At 49.0% G+C, this 19,343-nt stretch overlaps 1 long non-coding RNA gene across 1 annotated transcript; it reads left to right on the top strand.

Moving 5' to 3' along the window:
• The first annotated feature begins 428 nt into the window (after positions 1-428).
• Positions 429-19,036, top strand: LOC116990477. The gene is made up of 3 exons (XR_004416554.1): positions 429-667; positions 6,688-6,693; positions 19,025-19,036. It is a non-coding gene; the product is annotated as an uncharacterized LOC116990477 (long non-coding RNA).
• The last annotated feature ends 307 nt before the right edge of the window (positions 19,037-19,343 follow it).

The following is a 19,343-nucleotide window of genomic DNA, read 5'->3' as shown; positions in this document are numbered from 1 at the left end:
CCGAATGGCCTAATTCTGCTCCTATCACTTATGACCTATCCATGTCCTCCACAGATACTGCCTGACCCCCGCTGAGTTACTCCAGCACTCTGTGTCTTTATTTGTAATCCAGCATCTGCAGTTTCTTGTGTCTGCACACAGCGATGTACTGAATGTAGCCTCTTGTTTAATTCGCAGTCAGATTGTCTTGTTGTGCTCTGTGTGAGGGCAGCAAACTGTTTAGTTTAGTTTATTGTCATGTGTACAGAGGTACAGTGAATTGCTTTTTTGTTGCGTGCTATCCAGTCAGTGGAAAGACTATACATGATTACATTCAAGCCGTCTACAGTGTACAGGATAAAGGGAATAACGTTTAATGCAAGATAAAGTCGAATCAAGTCCGATTAAAGATAATCTCCAATGAGGTAGATGGTAGAAAGACACAAAATGCTGGAGTAACCCAGCGGGACAGGCAGTATCTCTGGAGAGAAGGAATGGGTGGCGTTTCCGGTCGAGACCCTTCTTCAGACTGATGTCAGGGGAGTGGGCGGGACAGAGATAGAAAGCAGTCATAGACAGTAAGACCAGTGGGAGAACTGCGATGGGGGAGGGGATGGAGAGAGAGAGAGAGAGAGAAAAAGCAAGGGTTATTTGAAGTTAGAGAAGTCAATGTTCATACCGCTGGGGTGTAAACTGCCCAAGCGAAATATAAGGTGCTGTTCCTCCAATTTGTGCTAGGCCTCACTCTGACAATGGAGGAGGCCCAGGACAGAAAGGTCAGGTTGGGAATGGGAGGGGGAGTTAAACTGCTGAGCAGCCAGGAGATCAGGTAGGTTTAGGCGGACTGAGCGGAGGTGTTCAGCGAAACGATCGCCGAGCCTGCGCTTGATCTCGCCGATATACAGGAGTTGACACCTGGAACAGTGGATACAGTAGATGAGGTTGGAGGAGATGCAAGTGAACCTCTGCTTCACCTGAAAAGACTGTTTGGGTCCTTGAATGGAGTCGAGGGGGGAGGTAAAGGGACAGGAGTTGCATCTCCTGCGGTTGCAGGGGATAGTACCTGGGGAGGGAGTGGCTTGGGTGGGAAGGGACGAGTTGCAGAGGGAACGGTCTCTGCGGAAAGCAGAAAGATGTGGAGATGGGAAGGTGTGGCCAGTAGTGGGATCCCGTTGGATGTGGAGAGTGTTGGAGGATTATATGCTGTATGCTGTCAAGGTAGATAGTAGCTCATGACTGCTCTCTAGTTGTGGTAGGATGGTTCATTTGCATGATAACAGCTGTATTTGCCTGATGGGAGAGGGGAGAAGAGGGAGTGACCCGGGTGAGACTGGTCTACCTCTCCTCCCCTCTCCCATCAGGCAAGAGGTACAGAAGTGTGAAAATGCACACCTCCAGATTCAGGGCCAGTTTTTTCCCCGCTGTTACCGGGCAACTAAACCATCCTACCAACAACTGAGCTACCCTCGACCTAATTGGAGACCCTCGGACTATCTTTAATCCTACCTTACTCCACTTTACCTTGCACTGAATATTATTCCCACTATCCCGTATCTACACTGTGGACTGCTTGACTATAATCATGCATCATCTTTCCGCTGACTGGATAGCACGCAACAAAAAGCTTCTCACTGTACCCCGTTACACGTGGCAATAAACTAAACTATAGTTAGAGTGAGGGTAAAAACAAAGGAGTGTAAAGATTGTGAAGCTTTGGGCTGGAGGATGTGCCCAGCTGGTCGGGCTGTAGTGAAGGAGAGAAACACTGGGTGCCTTACGGCAGAACTGACCAATTTAGAGAGAACATAGACACAAAATGCTGGAGTATCTCTGGAGAGAAGGAACGGGTGATGTTTCGGGTCGAGACCCTTCTTCAGACTTAATCCCAGCATCTGCAGTTCTTTCCTGCACTGACCAGTTTAGACAGATACACATAGAGAAAGGCCCTTCGGCCCACAGTGTCCATGCTGACCATCGATCACCCGTCCACCCTAGTCCTGTCATCTTGCTCCCCACACACTAGGGGCAATTCACCGAGGCCAATTACTCTACAAACCCGCATGTCTTTGGCACGTGGGAGGAAACCGGAGCACCCAGAGGAAACCCACGCGTTCACAGGGAGAACGTGCAAACTCCACACAGACAGCATCCAAGGTCAGGATCGAACCCGGGTCTCTGGCACTGTGAGAGCGGCTCTAACGGCTGCACCACCGTGCTGCCCCTGAAACGGGCAAAGGAAGCAACGTAATACTAACAGAGTACAAACCTGTAGCGAGCACACTCAGTACAGACAGCACAAGGGACAGGTAGTAGAGCTCTGGAGTGGTGATTGCCTAATACAGAGAAATAAAGGAAATCCTGTAAGGATCAATACTGAAAATCTACGTACACTGTTCTTTAATAATCAGATTTGCTCTAGCTCATATTAGTTTAGAGATACAGCGTGGAAACAGGCCCGTCGATCCACCGGGTCCGCATCGACCAGCGATCCCCGAACACTAATTCTATCCTAAACACACTAGGGGAATATTTCCAATTTTACCGAAGCCAATTCGCCTACAAACCCGCGCCTTTGGAACGTGGGAGGAAATCAGAGCACCCAGAGAAAACCCTCGCGGTCACGGGGAGAGTGTAGAAACTCCATACAGACAGCACCTGCAGTCAGGATCGAACCCGGGTCTCTGGCGCTGTAAGGCAGTGACTCTAATGCTGCGCCACCGTGCCCCCTTCCAAAGTAGCAAAGGATAACGTCACCCACTTAACTGAGATCTGTTCATTTTGCACGAAGCCAAACTGTACTCCTTTATCCTCTGTACTCGATCTGCTACAGGGGGGAGTCTCATTCCCACGAGATTATCAAGGCTGCAGCCACAACAAGGTCAGGTTTCTGGCTAACTGTGAAAACCTAACACAGCACTTGAGATGATCACAGAACAAGGAAGATAAACTCACACACTGAGGGGCAGCAATGGTGAATGAGGTGGTTAAGGCACCTTGTAGAAATGATCCAACTCCAAATGTATGAAAGGCCGCTCTCAGCTTGCAGGGAATCGGATCCATCAGCGTCAAAAGGAAAGTGAATCCTACAAAGAGTTTCGTGAGAATTAGATCTATTTGTATACTTAATAACAAATTGTTGCAACAACCAGTCATTTTACTAAAAAAACAAACTGCTGGAGGAACTCAGCGGGCCAGGCAACATCTGTGGAGGGAAAGAGACAGATGATGCTTCGGGTTGGGACCCTTCTTCAGACTTAGAGTCATAAAGTGTGGAAACAGGCCCTTCGGCCCAACTTGCCCACATCTCCCAGCTACACGTCTGAAGAAGGGTTTCGGCCCGAAACGTCGCCTATTTCCTTCGCTCCATAGATGCTGCTGCACCCGCTGAGTTCCTCCAGCAATTTTGTGTACCTTCTCCCAGCTACACTAGTCCCACCTGCCTGCGTTTGGCCCATATCCCTCCAAACCTGTCCTATCCATGTTTCTTAAACGTTGCGATAGTCCCGGCCTCAACTACCTCCTCTGGCGGCTCGTTCCATACACCAACCACCTTTTGTGTGAAAAAAGTTACCCTCAGATTCCTATCAAATCTTTTCCCCTTCACCTTAAACTTATGTCCTCTGGTCCTCGATCAGTCCATTTCCGTCCACAGATGTTGCCTGACCCCATGATTCCAGCATCCACAGTTCCTGGGCCCAATTATTTGACACAGGCAGAGCAGAGTTCCCATGGAGACCACACTGCTGATCTTCGAAGCTGAAGTCAAGTGACCCAAGGGCGGTGAATCTGTGGACGTCTTTGCCATAGAAAGCCGTGGAGGCCAAGTCAATGGATATTTTTAAGGCTTAGATAGAATGATTCTTGATTAGTATGGGTGTTAGCGGTTATGAGGGGGGGGGGGAAGAGATTGGGGTTAGGAGGGAGAGATAGATCATTCATGATTGAATGGCGGAGTAGAATTGATGGGCCCCAATGGCCTAATTCTGCTCCTATCGCTTATGACCTGATAAACCTGCCCGCGTGTGATTCAGGAGCAAGAGGATGCCATTCGGTCCCTCAAGATTCACCTCGACACCGCATTCATGTCTGGCTTCCACCCTTTCTTTATCAGGTTATGCATCCACTTCAGCTTGGAAATATTCAAAGGTTCTGCTTCCATTGCCTTTTGAAGAACCAAAATTCAGACTCTCAGAAAAAAATAATGTATCTGTACACTGTGGACGGCTCGATTGTAATCATGTGTTGTCTTTCCGCTGACTGGTGAGCATGTGACAAAAGCTTTCCACTGTACCTCGGTACACGTGACAATAAACTAAACTGTGTGTCGGAAGGAACTGCAGATGCTGGTTTACACCAAAGATAGACACAAAAGTAACTCAGAGAGTCAGGCAGCATATCTGTAGAGAAGGAATGGGTGACGTTTCGGGTCGTGATCCTGAACTAAACTAACTTGCTTGGTCTCATTCTGTTTTAAATGGATAACCCCCACCTCTAGATTCTACCGTGGGACAAATCCTCCCCACATCCACCCTGTCAAGAACTCTCAGGAGCAAAACACAAAGTGCTGGAAGAACACAGCTGGTCAGGCAGCATCTGTGGAGGAAATGGACAGACAACGTTTCGAGTTGGGACAGAGAGCCAAACTGAACGGAAGCAGACTTGTCTACTCACTCATTCCCATCGAGGAAATACTTTCCTTATTTACACTATCTAAATCCTTCATTAATTAAAAATGAATGGTACTGATTATGAATGATTAGCCATGATCATATTGAATGGCGGTGCTGGCTCGAAGGGCCAAATGGCCTACTCCTGCACCTATTTTCTATGTTTCTATGAGAGAGCGAGAGGGAGCTGCAGCCACACAAATGTTTCCTGTGGATTGCATGGTGGATTGTAAGGTCGGTGCTAAAACAGCAGCAGAATCCTACCTGTCATCAGGAAAGTGAAGATAATGTAAGTGGTCAGATTGTGGAGGAGGGGCTGGTTACAATATCTCGATGACCTCGGTCTGAAAGATAAGCAGAAAGATTACAAACCTGCCAGTAGGAAATCATCCCCAGTCCCTCCTTGTGAGCAACATTAGACAGCGTCACACAGCATGAAAACCGGTCCTTCAGCCCATCCTGTCCATGCTGGCCAAGATGTCTACCATTGCTAGTCCCATAGGCCTGAATTTGGCCCATATCGCTCCCAACCTTTCCTATCCACGAACCTGTCCAGTTGTCTTTTAAACATGTCAATTGTACCTGCTTCTCCCACTGCCTCTGGCAGCTTGTTCCACGTACCTACCGCACACTGTCTGGAAGAATTTGCCCCTCAAATCCCTGTTCTCCTTAAATGTTTTGCCTTGGTATTTTAGACTCCGCTAAACTGGTAAAAAGATTGTGCAGGAATCAACTGGAGATGCTGGTTTTCACCGAAGATAGACACACATCGCTGAAGCAACTCAGCGAGTCAGGCAGCATCTCTGGGGGAAAGGAATGGGTGATGTTTTGGGTCGAGACCCTTCTTTAGAGTTCAAATTTCCATTTTTTGGAAGAATTTGCATCAAAGACTGATTTCAACAAGTCAGGTCATTTGTAAAAAGGAACTGCAGATGCTGGTTTTTATCGAAAATAGACACAAAATGCTGGAGAAACTCAGCGGGACAGGCAGCATCAAAGATCTTAGAGCAGAGCAAGATAGGTTACTCTCACGCAAACATGTAGTACGCTCATGGGCGGATTCATGGATGATTATAGGACCCATTTTAGCGACCAGACCCCGCCATCTTGTTCCGCCATCTTGCTTCCGGCCAAAGATCGGATCTTTGTTTCCGCAGCGGGGAGAGGGAGTGTGGGGCCCGGGGCAGCGGGGAGAGGGAGTGTGGGGCCCGGGGCAGCGGGGAGAGGGAGTGTGGGGCCCGGGGCAGCGGGGAGAGGGGCATAGGAGGGGGGGAGACATTGTAGTGTGGGGGCAGGCGAGGGAGTGCCGGGGGGGGGGATAAGGCCTAGTGTGTGTGAAGTTGCGGGGAGGTTTACAATGTTTCTTATTTAATGTCCCTTGTCTAGTCTGAAATAAAGTTCATTATTGGATCAGAAGAAATATAATTGTGTGTGTTATATGATTATATACATTTATATCACATTCATGTATGTGTGTTTATAAACATTTTATTCTTTAACAAGAATTAACAGAATTATGAATCTAACCCTATATCACACACAAAAACTTCCGCCGCAATGTCAATTACCCTGCGGGTCGGGTCGGGTAGGTTCCGGTTACTACAAAATCAACTCAAACACTGCTTGTGAGCCATTTAAAAAGAAATTATTTAAAAAACATTAATAGCTCTTTCTCACGGGGCGACTTGACGCAAGAGTTAACCAGAGTTGAACATCGTGGGAACCCCGTGCGATAACCGTACGGCATTCGTGGACCACCGTGGTGCTAACGGCAGGTACTCGTGTAATTTGGTGACTCGGGAGAAAATTCAAGCAAGTTTGAATTTCTCCAAGAGTGACTTGTACACTTGTGGTTGAAGATTGCAACATTATATGCACGTAGTGGCCAGTGCGATATCCGTATTAACTCTTGCGTGTACCGTGGGAACTCCTGCGAACGGTGAACCCGGAAGCTGGACAGAGGGGACAGAAGGTGAGTAATCTGGAATGAACATGCTGTTAGGCTGGGATCATTCTCTGCGAGATGATCTTAGTGCAGGAGACAAGTGTAGGAGAGGTGTACTGACTGTGTGGGCAGAACTTTGGAAGTGATTGCCCACCATTCTCAAAAGCCCTGTGTCTCCCTGTCCCTCCAACTCCAGAGGAATCCGCGCCCCCTCATCCGCAAGCCGGGTTCCTCTGGAGTTGGAGCGGGGCTGGGCTAGAGTTGCTGCTGGCTGTGAGTCTCTGGGATCTCCGTGCTTGCAGTCGGTGTCCCGTTGGTCCTAACGTCTCAGGCCACCCCCCTGGACTGGAGCTGAGACTGTGAACTGTACCGCCCTTGCCCCCTCCCTCTGCAACTGCAAACACCCCACAGTTCCCAGTCTCAGCTCCTGTACAGGGGGGTGGCCGGAGACGTCACAGCCCGTGCTGCGCCCCCTCATCCACAACCCCAAGAACAAGACTACCTTGCACACCATCAGCTTCTGTCCCTACGGGGAGCGTGTTCCTCTGGAGTTGGAACGGGGCTGCGCTGCTGCTGGCTGTGGGTCTCTGGGATCTCAGTGCTTGCAGTGGGCCTGGGGGTCGGTGTCCCGTTGGTCCTGACGTCTCCGGTGACTGGCACTGACCTGCTGGCATCGCCGACGTGAAGACAGTGCAAAGCCCCCGCGCCGGTGCAATGGGCGGGGAGCTGAAGAGGGGAGGGAAGGGGTCACACACATGGCCGGGAAGCAGAGGGGTATAGGTGGGGTGAAACTGAAGGGAGCGACAATCTGCTGCTGCCTGCCCGCTGAGTTAAAAAGTTCCCACGCAAGACTCACGATACACTGTATATCGTGACCGTGGGAACTTTTTAACTCAGCGGGCAGGCAGCAGCAGATTGTCAATTATTAACCCTCCCGCGCAATTACCTTCTTTTTTATGAATGGGGATTCACAATGTTCATTCAAGATTTAACGGGAAAGCTCGGGAGACGGACAAGTCACTCGCACAAATAACAGAAATGCCGAGTACCCGTGAGAACTCTTTATCTACCCCCCGTTATATCGTGTGATATCGTGCTAGACCACGACCACTTCACTCTGGTTACATCTTGCGTCAAGTCGCCCCGTGAGAAAGCGCTTTAAAAAAGACAATTACCAGAGTCAAATTTTATTCTTGACAAGAAGTATGAACTGACAGAATTATGAATCTAACCCTATATCACGCACATAAACTGTTGCCCCGCAACATTGATTACACTGCGAGTCGGGTCGGGTCAGGTAGGCTCCGGTTACTAAAATGGGCGGGGAAAAATGCCCAGGATCCCCTCCGTAGCGTACTACACGTCAGCCCATTGTATTTCGCAGGCGTAGCCCATCTTGCTCTGCTCTAAGATCTTTGGGCAGCATCTCTGGAGAGAAGGAATGGTTGATGTTTCGGGTCGAGACCCTTCTTCCAACTGAGAGTCAGGGCTAGAGGGAGTCTAGAGATATGGAAGGGTTCTATTCTAACCAGCAGATTAGATGGTTAGTAGGTTTGTTGAATACCTCCGATGCGGGTAAGTGGTTTGAAACAAAAGGAAAGCAAATTGATGGGAATGTGAGTTAGGTTACAGAGAGATTACCAAGGAGATGGGACTGGTCTGCTGGCATGGACCTGATGGATGAGTGGCCTCCTTGTGTGTCATCGTTGGAGGTTCACAACAAAACAAACCCGACTACGGGGAAGTTTGCAGAGGTTCGGATCTGCTGCAAGTGTGAAGCCAACAGTTAATTCTGAGTAATGGATCATTTTTACCCAATGGCTGATGAATGGAACTAGGTCACAAACACGTCACTGTCTGAATCTTCAGCAAAACACAAAGCGCTGGAGGAACTAAGTGGTTCAGGCAGCATCAGAGGGAGAGAATGAACAGGCAACCTTTCGGGTCTGGACCTCACTTCAGACCTGAAACGTCGCCTGCCCATTCCCTCCAAGGATGCTGCCTGACCCGCTGAGTTGCTCCAGCACTTTGTGTTTTTCTCAAGATTCCAGCATCTGCAGTTCCTTGTGTCTCGGTCTAAATGGTGGATCAGGCCTCAAGTGGCTGCCTGCCATTGGGCTGATAATTCCCAGCCCAAGGTTCAGATTGATCAACAAGAGAACCAGTGACACCAAGAGAAAACCTTTCCTTAAACACAGTGAGTGGCCGTGGTCAATTGGGAGTACTCTACCAGACACACGATGGGCCAAATGGCCACTGTGCATGCAATAATATTCCTTGAACTGTAACTGCATGGAATGGAACGCAGCAGAGGACCGACTGTGAAGTTTCTTCTCCATGTGTCCCTTCTCGGGGGCAGTGCATCCATTGCTGGCAAGAGCTTTTGAGGTGATCACTTTTAGTCAGCATGAAAGCAGGCCCTTCAGCCCATCGAGTTCATGCCGTCCGCTCCATGTTATCCCACTTTCCCATCCACTCCCGACACACTAGGAGCAACTTTACCGAGGCCAATTAACCTACAAACCCGCATGTCTTTGAGGAAACCGGAGTACCCGGATGCAACCCACCGCGGTCACGGGAGAGAACGCTGAGCAAAACCTCCACCCATGCAGCATCCCATGCCAAGATCGAAGCCGGGATCTCTGGCACAGTGAGGCAGCAACTCTGCCAGCTGCGCCACCCTCAACAACCCCGCACATCAACGACTCCACTTACCGAGCGAGCACGAACAACTGTGGCAAGAGGAAGCCGCTCACAAACAGGGCCAGCAACACTTGGCTAGAAAGCAAATACAAATTTGGGACATAGTTAATAAACGTCGTATGTTGTACAGAATTAAACTGCAACCCAATATTTAAACGTCTGCATGAGGCAACATAGTGTCATTAAACAGCCCAACCCCCACTCTGGAAATTTGTCTTCCAGCTCTATAACCTATACGACCTATGACATTCCAGGCTTTAGCCTGTCCCTCCCTCTTCAGTGAGGCCCAGCGCAAATTGGAGGAACAGCAACTCATATTTCGCTTGGGCAGCTTACACCCCCCAGCGGTATGGACATTGGCTTCTCTGACTTCAAGTAGCCCTTGTTTTTCCTTCTCCATCCCCCCCCCCCCTTCACAGTTCTCCGAGCAGTCTGACTATCCCTGATTACATTTTATCTCTGTTTGCTTTGTTGTTACCTTCTCCACGCTAACAATGATCTATTCTACATTCCCCTTGATCTCCACCCACTTTGATGTCTCATTCTCACACCTTATACTTCCTCATCTCTGTATCTCCCCCTCTCCTGACTCACAGTCTGAAGAAGGGTCTCGACCCGAAACGTCGCGCATTCCTTCTCTCCAGAGATGCTGCCTAGAGTTACTCCAGCAATTTGATTCCCTAGAATAACTGCTCGTTAATTGTACAGGCGCTCCCCGGCTTACACGGGAGGAAACCGGAGCACCCGGAGAAAACCCACGCAGGTCACAGGGAGAATGCACAAACTCCTTAAAGACAGCACCCGTAGTCGGGATCGAACCCGGGACCCTGGAGCTGTAAGGCAGCGACTCTACCGCTGCTCCACTGTGCTGGCCTCTAATGACTCCTCTTAAATGAGTGAATGACTGTAACCCCAACCAACTCAAAACTGGATTGGATAGATGTCAGGAGACCAGAGAACTCATGGTCAAAAAAAAGCAACGAGCAGGAAGATGCCAGGACTATAGGATTATGTCCCTTCAATTAGGAATGTCTTAAAATGGACGGCAGAATTACAAGCAGCGTTCCTGCGGGTAAAAACGGGCTCCTGCTTTCATGTACAGATTTAATGGAATCTTCTAAATGTGTGCAGTCCTGTAATTCTGCTTATTGTGTGAGAGATGTCCACAACTGCAAAGCACGGTGCTCATGTATGGGGATGATTTGTCTGGATCACACGCCAAACAATGTTTTCCACTGTCTCTCGGTACACGCGGGCGGCAACAATAAACCAATAAATAATATAAATCTTCCAGTGAATCTGCTGGATTTCACTGGATGGTGGGAACTGGCGCTCCAGATGAGCCAAATGCAAACCATCAGGATGGGGCGGAACGGTGGCGCAGCGGTAACGTGACGGCCTTACAGCGCCAGGGACCCGGGTTTGATCCTGACTATGGGTGCTTGTCTGTACAGAGCTTGTACCTGCTTCCTGTCACCTGCGTGGGCATTCTCCGGGTACTCTGGTTTCTAAAGACGTACAGGTTTGTAATTTAAATGGCTTGGTTATAAATGTAAATCTGTTACTAGTGTGTGCGGCGTAGTGTTAATGTGCGGGGATTGTTGGTCGGTGCGGAGTCGGTGGGCCAAAGGACCTGTTTCCGTGCTGTATCTTTAAACTAAATTTAAAAATTCTGATTAACCAGGTGGTGGGTTATCAGAGTTTAACTCTACTTGAATATGCACTTGAAATGTGACGCAGACTTCTGCCTTTCCTTCTCTCGCAGGCAGCGAGCTCTAGACCCTAACAAGCATCCGCATGAAAATAATTCTCCCAATAACTTTAACACTTATCTCCTGGTGTTTGAACCCATTGAAGGATACGCATCCAAGCCACTCATAATGTTATTCACCACCCTTACCCTCTTCTGCTCCATGAGAAGTTATGCCAGCTGATACCAATTTTTCCTCATGGTCACAATTTTGCAGACCTGGCAATTCCTATGGTGCCATCATTCGGGGGGTCATTCATCAATGTAGGGTGGTGCGAGACAACAAATTCCCCCAGGGTGTGGTGGAAGCTCTGTCCCCAAGCAACGTCCGTCAGCCAAACATATCTCGGCAGGGGAAGGCTCAGCAGCACGGTGGCGCAGCGGTAGAGTTGCTGCTTTACAGCGCCAGAGACTCGGGTTCAATCCTGATTACAGGTGCTGTCTGTATGGAGTTTGCACGGGCTCCCTGTGACCTGCATGGGTTTTCTCCGGTCTCCGCCCACACTCCAAAGACATACAGGATTGTAGGTTAATTGGCTTGGTAAAGTTGTACATTGTCCCCAGCGTGTGCAAGATAGTGTTAAGGGCCTGTCCCACTGTATGAGGTCATTCAAGAGCTCTCCCGCGTTTAAAAAAAATCAAACTCGTGGTAAGCACGTAGAATGTACGTAGATACTGTCTAGATTAACTCTCACTTTTAAGAATTGTAGAAGTGATTAAGGTGCTCAGATCACATGCTACAAATGTGATGATGATTCTGTGGTCTGAGGATCATCTTGATTTATCTCATGAAAATAAAGTTAGCCAGTTCTCCAAAGAAGCTGCTGAACACATGCCTTGACTGCCAATGTGGATACACAGTGAAACCAAGGCTCCAGTAGCTTACTGTGCAACTAGTGTGTGTGTGTGTGGATTAATAATGAGGAGAAAGGAAACAGTTGGGTGAGAAGGAAGATTTGCTCAGCATACAAGAATTGTAAAGAATTTGCTTAGCAAGAATTTGTTTAGCATACAAGAATTGTAAAGTCCTGTGGCCCTTTGGCCCACCATGTCCATGCTAGTCTTTGGGCACCTGTTTACAATATTGCCAATGTTATTCTCCCCATATTTCCATCAACCTGCCCCAGATGCTAACATGTGCCCACACACTAGAGGTTACTTATTGTGGCCATATAACCTAATGACCTGCATGTCTTTGGGATGTGGGAGGAAACCAGAGCACCCAGGGGAACCCACGTGGATGTAGGGAGAATGTGGGTAGCTTGGTGGTCAATAATCAGTAGTTGTTTAATCAGACAATAGACAATAGGTGCAGGAGTAGGCCATTCAGCCCTTCGAGGCAGCACCACCACCATTCAATGTGATCATGGCTGATCATTCACAATCAGTACCCCGTTCCTGCCTTCTTCCCCATATCCCCCGACTCTGCTACCTTTAAGAGCCTTATCTAGCTCTCTCTTGAAAGTATCCAGAGAACCTTCCTCCACTGCCCTCAGAGGCAGAGAATTCCACAGACTCACAACTCTCTGTGTGAAAATTGTCATATACACTGTGACAGGAATATGTTTTATGCACAAAGTTAAGAAATTTAGACCAGTTATGCAATATAATGGTGTGGTCTACATGCCCTCAGCACCCTGCTCCTGACACATATCTTTGAAAGAAGCCAGCTTTCACGATATGGGTGTCTCTAGTTAGTCCGGCACTAATTGCCTATCCCTGACATTACTTCAGAAGGAACCAGGGGGTGTAATTCATAGACACAGGTGGCTGTGGAGGCCAAGACATTGGGTATTTTTAATGTGCAGATTGGTAGGTTCTTGATTAGTAAGGAGTTTGAGTTTAATTTATTGTCACGTGTACCGAGGTACAGTGTAAAGCCTTTGTTGCGTGTTAACCAGTCAGCGGAAAGACAATACATGATTGGTATTGAGCAAGTCACGGTGTGCAGATACATGACAAAGGGAATAGCATGAATAACCTTTAGTGCAAGATAATGTCCAGTAAAGTGCAATCATAGTCTGAGGGTCTCCACTGAGGTGGAGAGTAGTTCAGGACTGCTCTCTATATGCTGAGAGAATGAAGCAGCTGGGCTTGTACACTCTGGAGTTTAGAAGGATGAGAAGGGGTCACATTGAAACATATGAGATTGTTAAGGGCTTGGACACGCTGGAGGCAGGAAACATGTTCCCGATGTTGGGGGAGTCCAGAACCAGGGGCCACAGTTTAAGAATAAGGAGTAAGCCATTTAGAACGGAGACGAGGAAACACTTTTTCTCACAGAGAGTGGTGAGTCTGTGGAATTCTCTGCCTCAGAGGGCGGTGGTGGCAGGTTCTCTGGATGCTTTCAAGAAAGATCTAGATAGGGCTCTTAAAAATAGCGGAGTCAGGTTACAATTTATTCTCCTCACTTTCCCACCAACTGCCCTTCCGTTACACCCCCTCAAGGACAGTTGCTCTGGCCCATCAACCTCCCAACCCACGATTGCAACAACACGGGTGCAGAAAATGCTCAAACATCTCCAGGCCATGCTTACAATTTTGCTCTGTTGCGTTTCGGCAGCTGTCTGCTGAAGTGGTGGGCGATGTGAGGCAGGCAGTAATGCAGCATCTCCTGTCCAGTCCCGTCCCCGGCATCTGAAAGAAAGGAGGAGGACTCAACAGACGACCAGGTACAAGGGCCACGTGGTTACGCTATTGGACCAGCAGAGATCTACGAGGATGTTGCCAGGGCTCGAGGGCCTTAACTCTAGGGACAGGTTGAGCAGGCTGGGACCCTATTCCTTGGAGCGCAGGAGGATGAGGGGTGATCTTATAGAGGTGTACAAAATCATGAGAGGAATAGATCGGGTAGAGTCTATTGCCCAGAGTAGGTGAATCAAGAACCAGAGGACATAGGTTTAAGGTGAGGGGGAAAGATTTAATAGGAACCTGAAGGGTAACTTTTTCACGCAAAGGGTGGTAGGGTGTATGGAACGAACTGCCGGAGAAGGTAGTTGAGGCAGGGACTACCGCAACGTTTAAGAAACATTTAGACAGATACATGGATAGGACAGGTTTGGATATGGGCCAAATGCAGGCAGGTGGGACTATAGTAGATGGGACATATTGGCTAGTGTTGGCAAGTTGGGTCCTAAGGCCTGTTTCCACACTGTAATTGTGCGTAACACCAGGTGTGGTCTCACCAGCAAGGGTTCCCCACTCTCCTGCTTCATCCTTCTTGCAATGGAACCAAGTAATTCTATTGCCTTCCTAATTATTAGCAGTAGCCGTTCCTTGTTCAGAGCTTCGATCTTGACTATGGGTGCTCTCTGTACGGAGTTTGCACGTCCTCTCTGTGACCGCCTGGGTTTCCTCCGGGTGCTTCGGTTTTCTCCCACACTCCAAAGGCATACAGGTTTGCAGGTTAATTGGCTTCTGTAAGTTACCCCTAGTAGGCAGCGGGATGCGAAGTGAACGGGTGATCGATGGCTGGCGTTGACCGGGTGGGCCGAAGGGCCTGTTTCCATGCTGCATCTCTAAAACTAAACCCTAAACGTGACGACTCTTGTGTACTGCCTCAGTATTGTGTAATCTACTCTTCCTACACTCTTGTACTCCGTATATGTGATAGGAGCAGAATTAGGACATTCGGCCCATCAAGTCTACTCCGCCATTCAATCGTGGATGATCTATCTTTCCCTCTCAACCCCATTCTCCGGACTTTGATCTGGTATTTTGTTGGTTCACATGCTTGATCAATGGTGTTTTATCATTAATGGTTTTATTATTATTATTAATGTTTAGTGTTTTCTGAGTCATTCGTAACTGTCACTGTATGTCATGTTGTTACTTTAAGGACTTTAAGACTTTTGCCTTCCATCACAGTGAGGAGGTGTCTGGTAGACTCACTGTGATGGATGTTAAACTATGTTAAGTGTGTGTTTTGTTATTTTATTCTATGTTATGACTGCAAGGTATACAATTTCGTTCAGACTGAAATGTCTGAATGACAATAAAGGATACTTTACTTTACTTGTGGGCGGAGCACCAAGGCAAATTCCTTGTATGTGAATACTTGGCTAATAAACTTACTTACTTTCCCCATAACCCCCGACACCCGTACTAATCAATTTTACTGACCTGGATACGAAAATGGAATTTCACTCTACCTACACGTGACAATGAATCATTGACTCCTTTTTGCCCGATCCCTCTGGTACCCGAACCCTGCTCCACAAGTTATTACAGAAGGATGAGCCTTGGAACAGATGTGGTGGGCAATGTGAAGCACACCAGCAGTGTAGGCTTGCCCAGGTAGTGCCTCCTTTCTTGGCCATTGTGACATCAGGGGGCTACTGGGGCTCTTGTGTGACACCCCCGAGCAGGCTGGGGATTCAGCGATCAGCCATGTGATAGTCAGGCCGCACCCCGCCTGCTGAATCTTCACCCCTCCCCACCCCCCCGTGAAAGAACCTATGCACGGATTAAGAAGTAGGTGCTAGCTTTCATTTTTGGTATTACCTGCTCTTATACGCTTCTTCGGGGGACGTCCCCTCATACACAAACTTCCTGCGTCTCCCCTGCAGCCATCTATGGCCCCTGCAGAATAAAAACATTCGCTGGTGCAACCGTGGCAGTCGAGTTGCCCGTGGAGGCCGCACGCACCATACAACATGGCGCCACCTCACGGTGGTTACGGTGGCTCAATGGGCAGAGCCATTGCTGCACAGCGCCAGAGACCCGGGTTCGATCCTGACATCAGGTGCTGTCTTGTGTGGAGCTTGTACGTTCTCCCTGTGACCGTGTGAGTTTCCTCCGGATGCTCCGGTTTCCTCCCACATCCCAAACTCTGCGGGTTTGTAGGTCAATTGACTCTCTGTAAATTGCCCTCAGTGTGTAGGGAGTGGGTGGGAAAGTGGGATAACATAGAACTTGTGTGAATGGGTGATCATTGGTTGGCGTTGCCTTGGTGGGCCGAAGGGCCTGCTGCCATGCTGAATAGTTTAGCAGCATACCTCTGCGTACTGTACTATACGAAAGTCTCTATACTGAACTAAACTAAAGTAAACCGTGGCAGGTGCTGGTTGTGCTTCCTCAAGAGACAACGATATCCAATATTAAGATGTACCTGTCTGACACAGGCTACACTGGTGGGAAACTCTCAATCGCACGTGAGAAGGTTGTCTTATTGCATGGCCTTGGCATTGTATGAGACAGGTCCATGAGCGAACCGTTTCCCGGGGCACGTCAGACGTGGGGATGGGTGACGACAATTCATCTTTCTAGCAGAGGCATCAACCGAGACTGTGGCAACCCCACCTAACAGTTACAAGCCCATGGTCTCTGAGATTCATCCTCAGAGTACGTGGACACAGCTGCTCCGGGGTAGATATAGACTTCAATCCACAGGGTCCTGCAGGATCTGGCTGAGATAAACTTGGGGAATTCAGGGCAGGGCAAGGGAGAGAAGGAGAGGGTGAGCAGAGAAGGAGGGAGAGAGGGAAGGGGAGGAGAGAGGGGAGGTGGGAGAAATGATTGGAAGGAAGGGGAGGATTGACGATGAGGAGCGATAGGGAGGGGAGGGGAGGAGAAGTGAGGGGAGGTAAGGATGGGAATGGGAAGGCTGAAAGGGAGGGGAGGGGAGGAGAGAAGATGGGGAGGGAAGGAGGAGGAGGCGGCGAAGTGAGGCAAGAAAACAACTAACTTGAAGGGCTTGAAAGCGGAGAAGACTCGGATGCCTCAAAAGAAAAGTCACAGATCCCATGCCCAGAGGGCACACATTCCGCAGCACTGAAATACCATGCACTGTGTGCCGAATGGACACGCTAAACGGAGCCCAGACAGGCGGCCGGGGACCGGGTCCCTCGCTCACCTGTACCTGTGCGAACGATGTAGCAAAGTCTTGGGACCCGGAGGTAAGTATCAATGCGGCGTCGCTTGGCAACGCGAACAAAGTGAAACTCAACACCCTGTCGCAACGTTCCACGATGTATCAACGTTCTGTGAACCCCCGGGGCTCGCATTTCGGGGCCGGGGCTGCAACATGCCTCAAATTCCTCAAATGCACAAAAGGCAGTGGGAATTCAACGGTTGGGATAAACGTTCCTTAAAATTGCTCCAAAAAAAAACTTTAGCACGTTCTTTAACAAAAAAAGGTTTATTGTAGAAAACTGATCCGCTTCTTCGCCTGCAAAGCGGCAACTCTGGGTCACATTTTCCCGCGGTAGTTCAAAGTTTGACGCCCCGAAATATTTTTTTAAAACCGGGCTCACCTTCATTGCCTGCTGATCTTCCTGTAGAGAACGGTCACAGCCTCCGCGCTCTTCACGACCACGAAATTGGCGAGGAGGAGCAGAACGAGAAGTAGAATCGCCAGAGACTGGACGAGCAGCCTCAACATTGTGCTTGCCCGCGTTCCAAGCCGGCGCTCTGCTCACACTCTGCTTCCCTCTCCCTGATCCATGTGCTCCCCGATCCAGGCTTTTCCCCTGGTAAAGTTCTCTCGATAAGATAGGCCAGAATTTACCACCTCCTCTGCCTCATTTTCGCCCGCCCTTAAATCCCTCCCTTACCCCTCCCACTCCCGATTTGTAACGCAGATCTCTCGCCTTCCTCTTATTCACCGCCGCCTCTACCACATTTTCGTTCGCCCTTAAATTCTACCCTCTCCCTCGCCCCCTTCCTCTCTGTTATCCCATCCTCTCATGTCGCTCGTGTTCCTATATATTTTCTTTGTGCCTCCTACCTGTGCCCTCTGAGTTTAACACAAACTAAGGCTATTCTGCCAACACGTGCAAATTGAAAACAAAATGGCTTTGGGATCAAGCAAGGAACTGCAGAAGCTGGTTTACAAAATAAGAAACAAAGTGCTGGAGTAACTTGTGTTCAAAAAGGAACTGCAGATGCTGGAAAATCGAAGGTACACAAAATTGCTGGGGAAACTCAGCGGGTGCAGCAGCATCTATGGAGCGAAGGAAATAGGCGACGTTTCGGGCCGAAACCCTTCTTCAGACCCTGAAGTAACTGGAGTAACTTAGCGGGTCAGGCAGCAAGTGTGGAGAACATGGGTTGGTGATGTTTCAAGTCGGGACCCTTCAGGCTTTGGGTTCAGTCCAGTCTATTGGGATCATCCATAGTCTATTTTCTTGTGTGCGCTTCCCCAAGTTATTGGTCATAGTCAAGGAGTCATACACCATGGACATTGGTCCTTTGGACCGCCACGGCTATGCTGACCATCAAACGCCCCTATACCCACCCTATTTCCCAGCGTTTGTGTCTCCAAGTAGTCATCTAAGCCTATGTAATTCGAACAAACGTACATCTGTGAAACTCAGCAAAGGGATATTTAATTTAGTGTACGACCGAGGTACAGTGAAAAGCTTTTTTTCTTGCGTGCTGACAAGTCAGCGGAAAGACTACATGATTACAACAGAGACATCCAGAGTGTACATTACAGGATAAAGGGAAAAAATGTATGGTGCAAGATGAAGTCTAGTAAAGTCTGATTAAAGATAGTCCGAGGGTCTCCAATGAGGTAGATGGTAGGTCGGGACTGCTTTCTAGTTGGTGAGGGAATGGTTCAGTCGTGTGATGGGAAGAAACTGTCCCTAAATCCAGAGGTGTGCGTTTCTACACTTCTGTACTTCTTGCCTGATGGACAATAGACAATAAGTGCAGGAGTAGGCCCTTCGAGCCAGCACCGCCATTCAATGTGATCATGGCTGATCATCTCCAATCCGCCCTAGTCCTCACCTTCCACCCTACCAGCCGTCACATACAACAAGTAGTCCTCCGTCAGTTTCGCCACCTCCAACGTGACCCCACCACTCGCCACATCTTCCCATCTCCCCCCCCCTCTCTGCTTTCCGCAAAGACCGCTCCAATTCTTCCCTTCCCACCCATACCACCCCCTCCCCGGGCACTTTCCCTTGCAGCCGCAAGAAATGCTACACTTGTCGCTTTACCTTCCCCCTCGACTCCGTTCAAGGACCCAAGCAGTCGTTCCAGGTGCGACAGCGGTTCACCTGCATCTCCTCCAACCTCATCTATTGTATCCGCTGCTCTAGATGTCAGCTGATCTACATCGGTGAGACCAAGCGTAGGCTTGGCGATCGTTTCGCCGAACACCACCACTCGGTCCGCAATAACCTACCTGATCTCCCGGTGGCTCAGCACTTCAACTCCCCCTCCCATTCCGAAACTGACTTTTCTGTCCTGGGCCTCCTCCATGGCCAAAGTGAGCACCACCGGAAATTGGAGGAGCAGCAACTCATATTTCACTTGGGCAGTTTATACCCCAGTGGCATGAACATTGATT

Source organism: Amblyraja radiata, chromosome 31, assembly GCF_010909765.2.
Source record: "Amblyraja radiata isolate CabotCenter1 chromosome 31, sAmbRad1.1.pri, whole genome shotgun sequence".
In the NCBI taxonomy this organism is placed as follows: domain Eukaryota; kingdom Metazoa; phylum Chordata; class Chondrichthyes; order Rajiformes; family Rajidae; genus Amblyraja; species Amblyraja radiata.
This window is presented reverse-complemented; position numbering and strand designations above follow the sequence as displayed.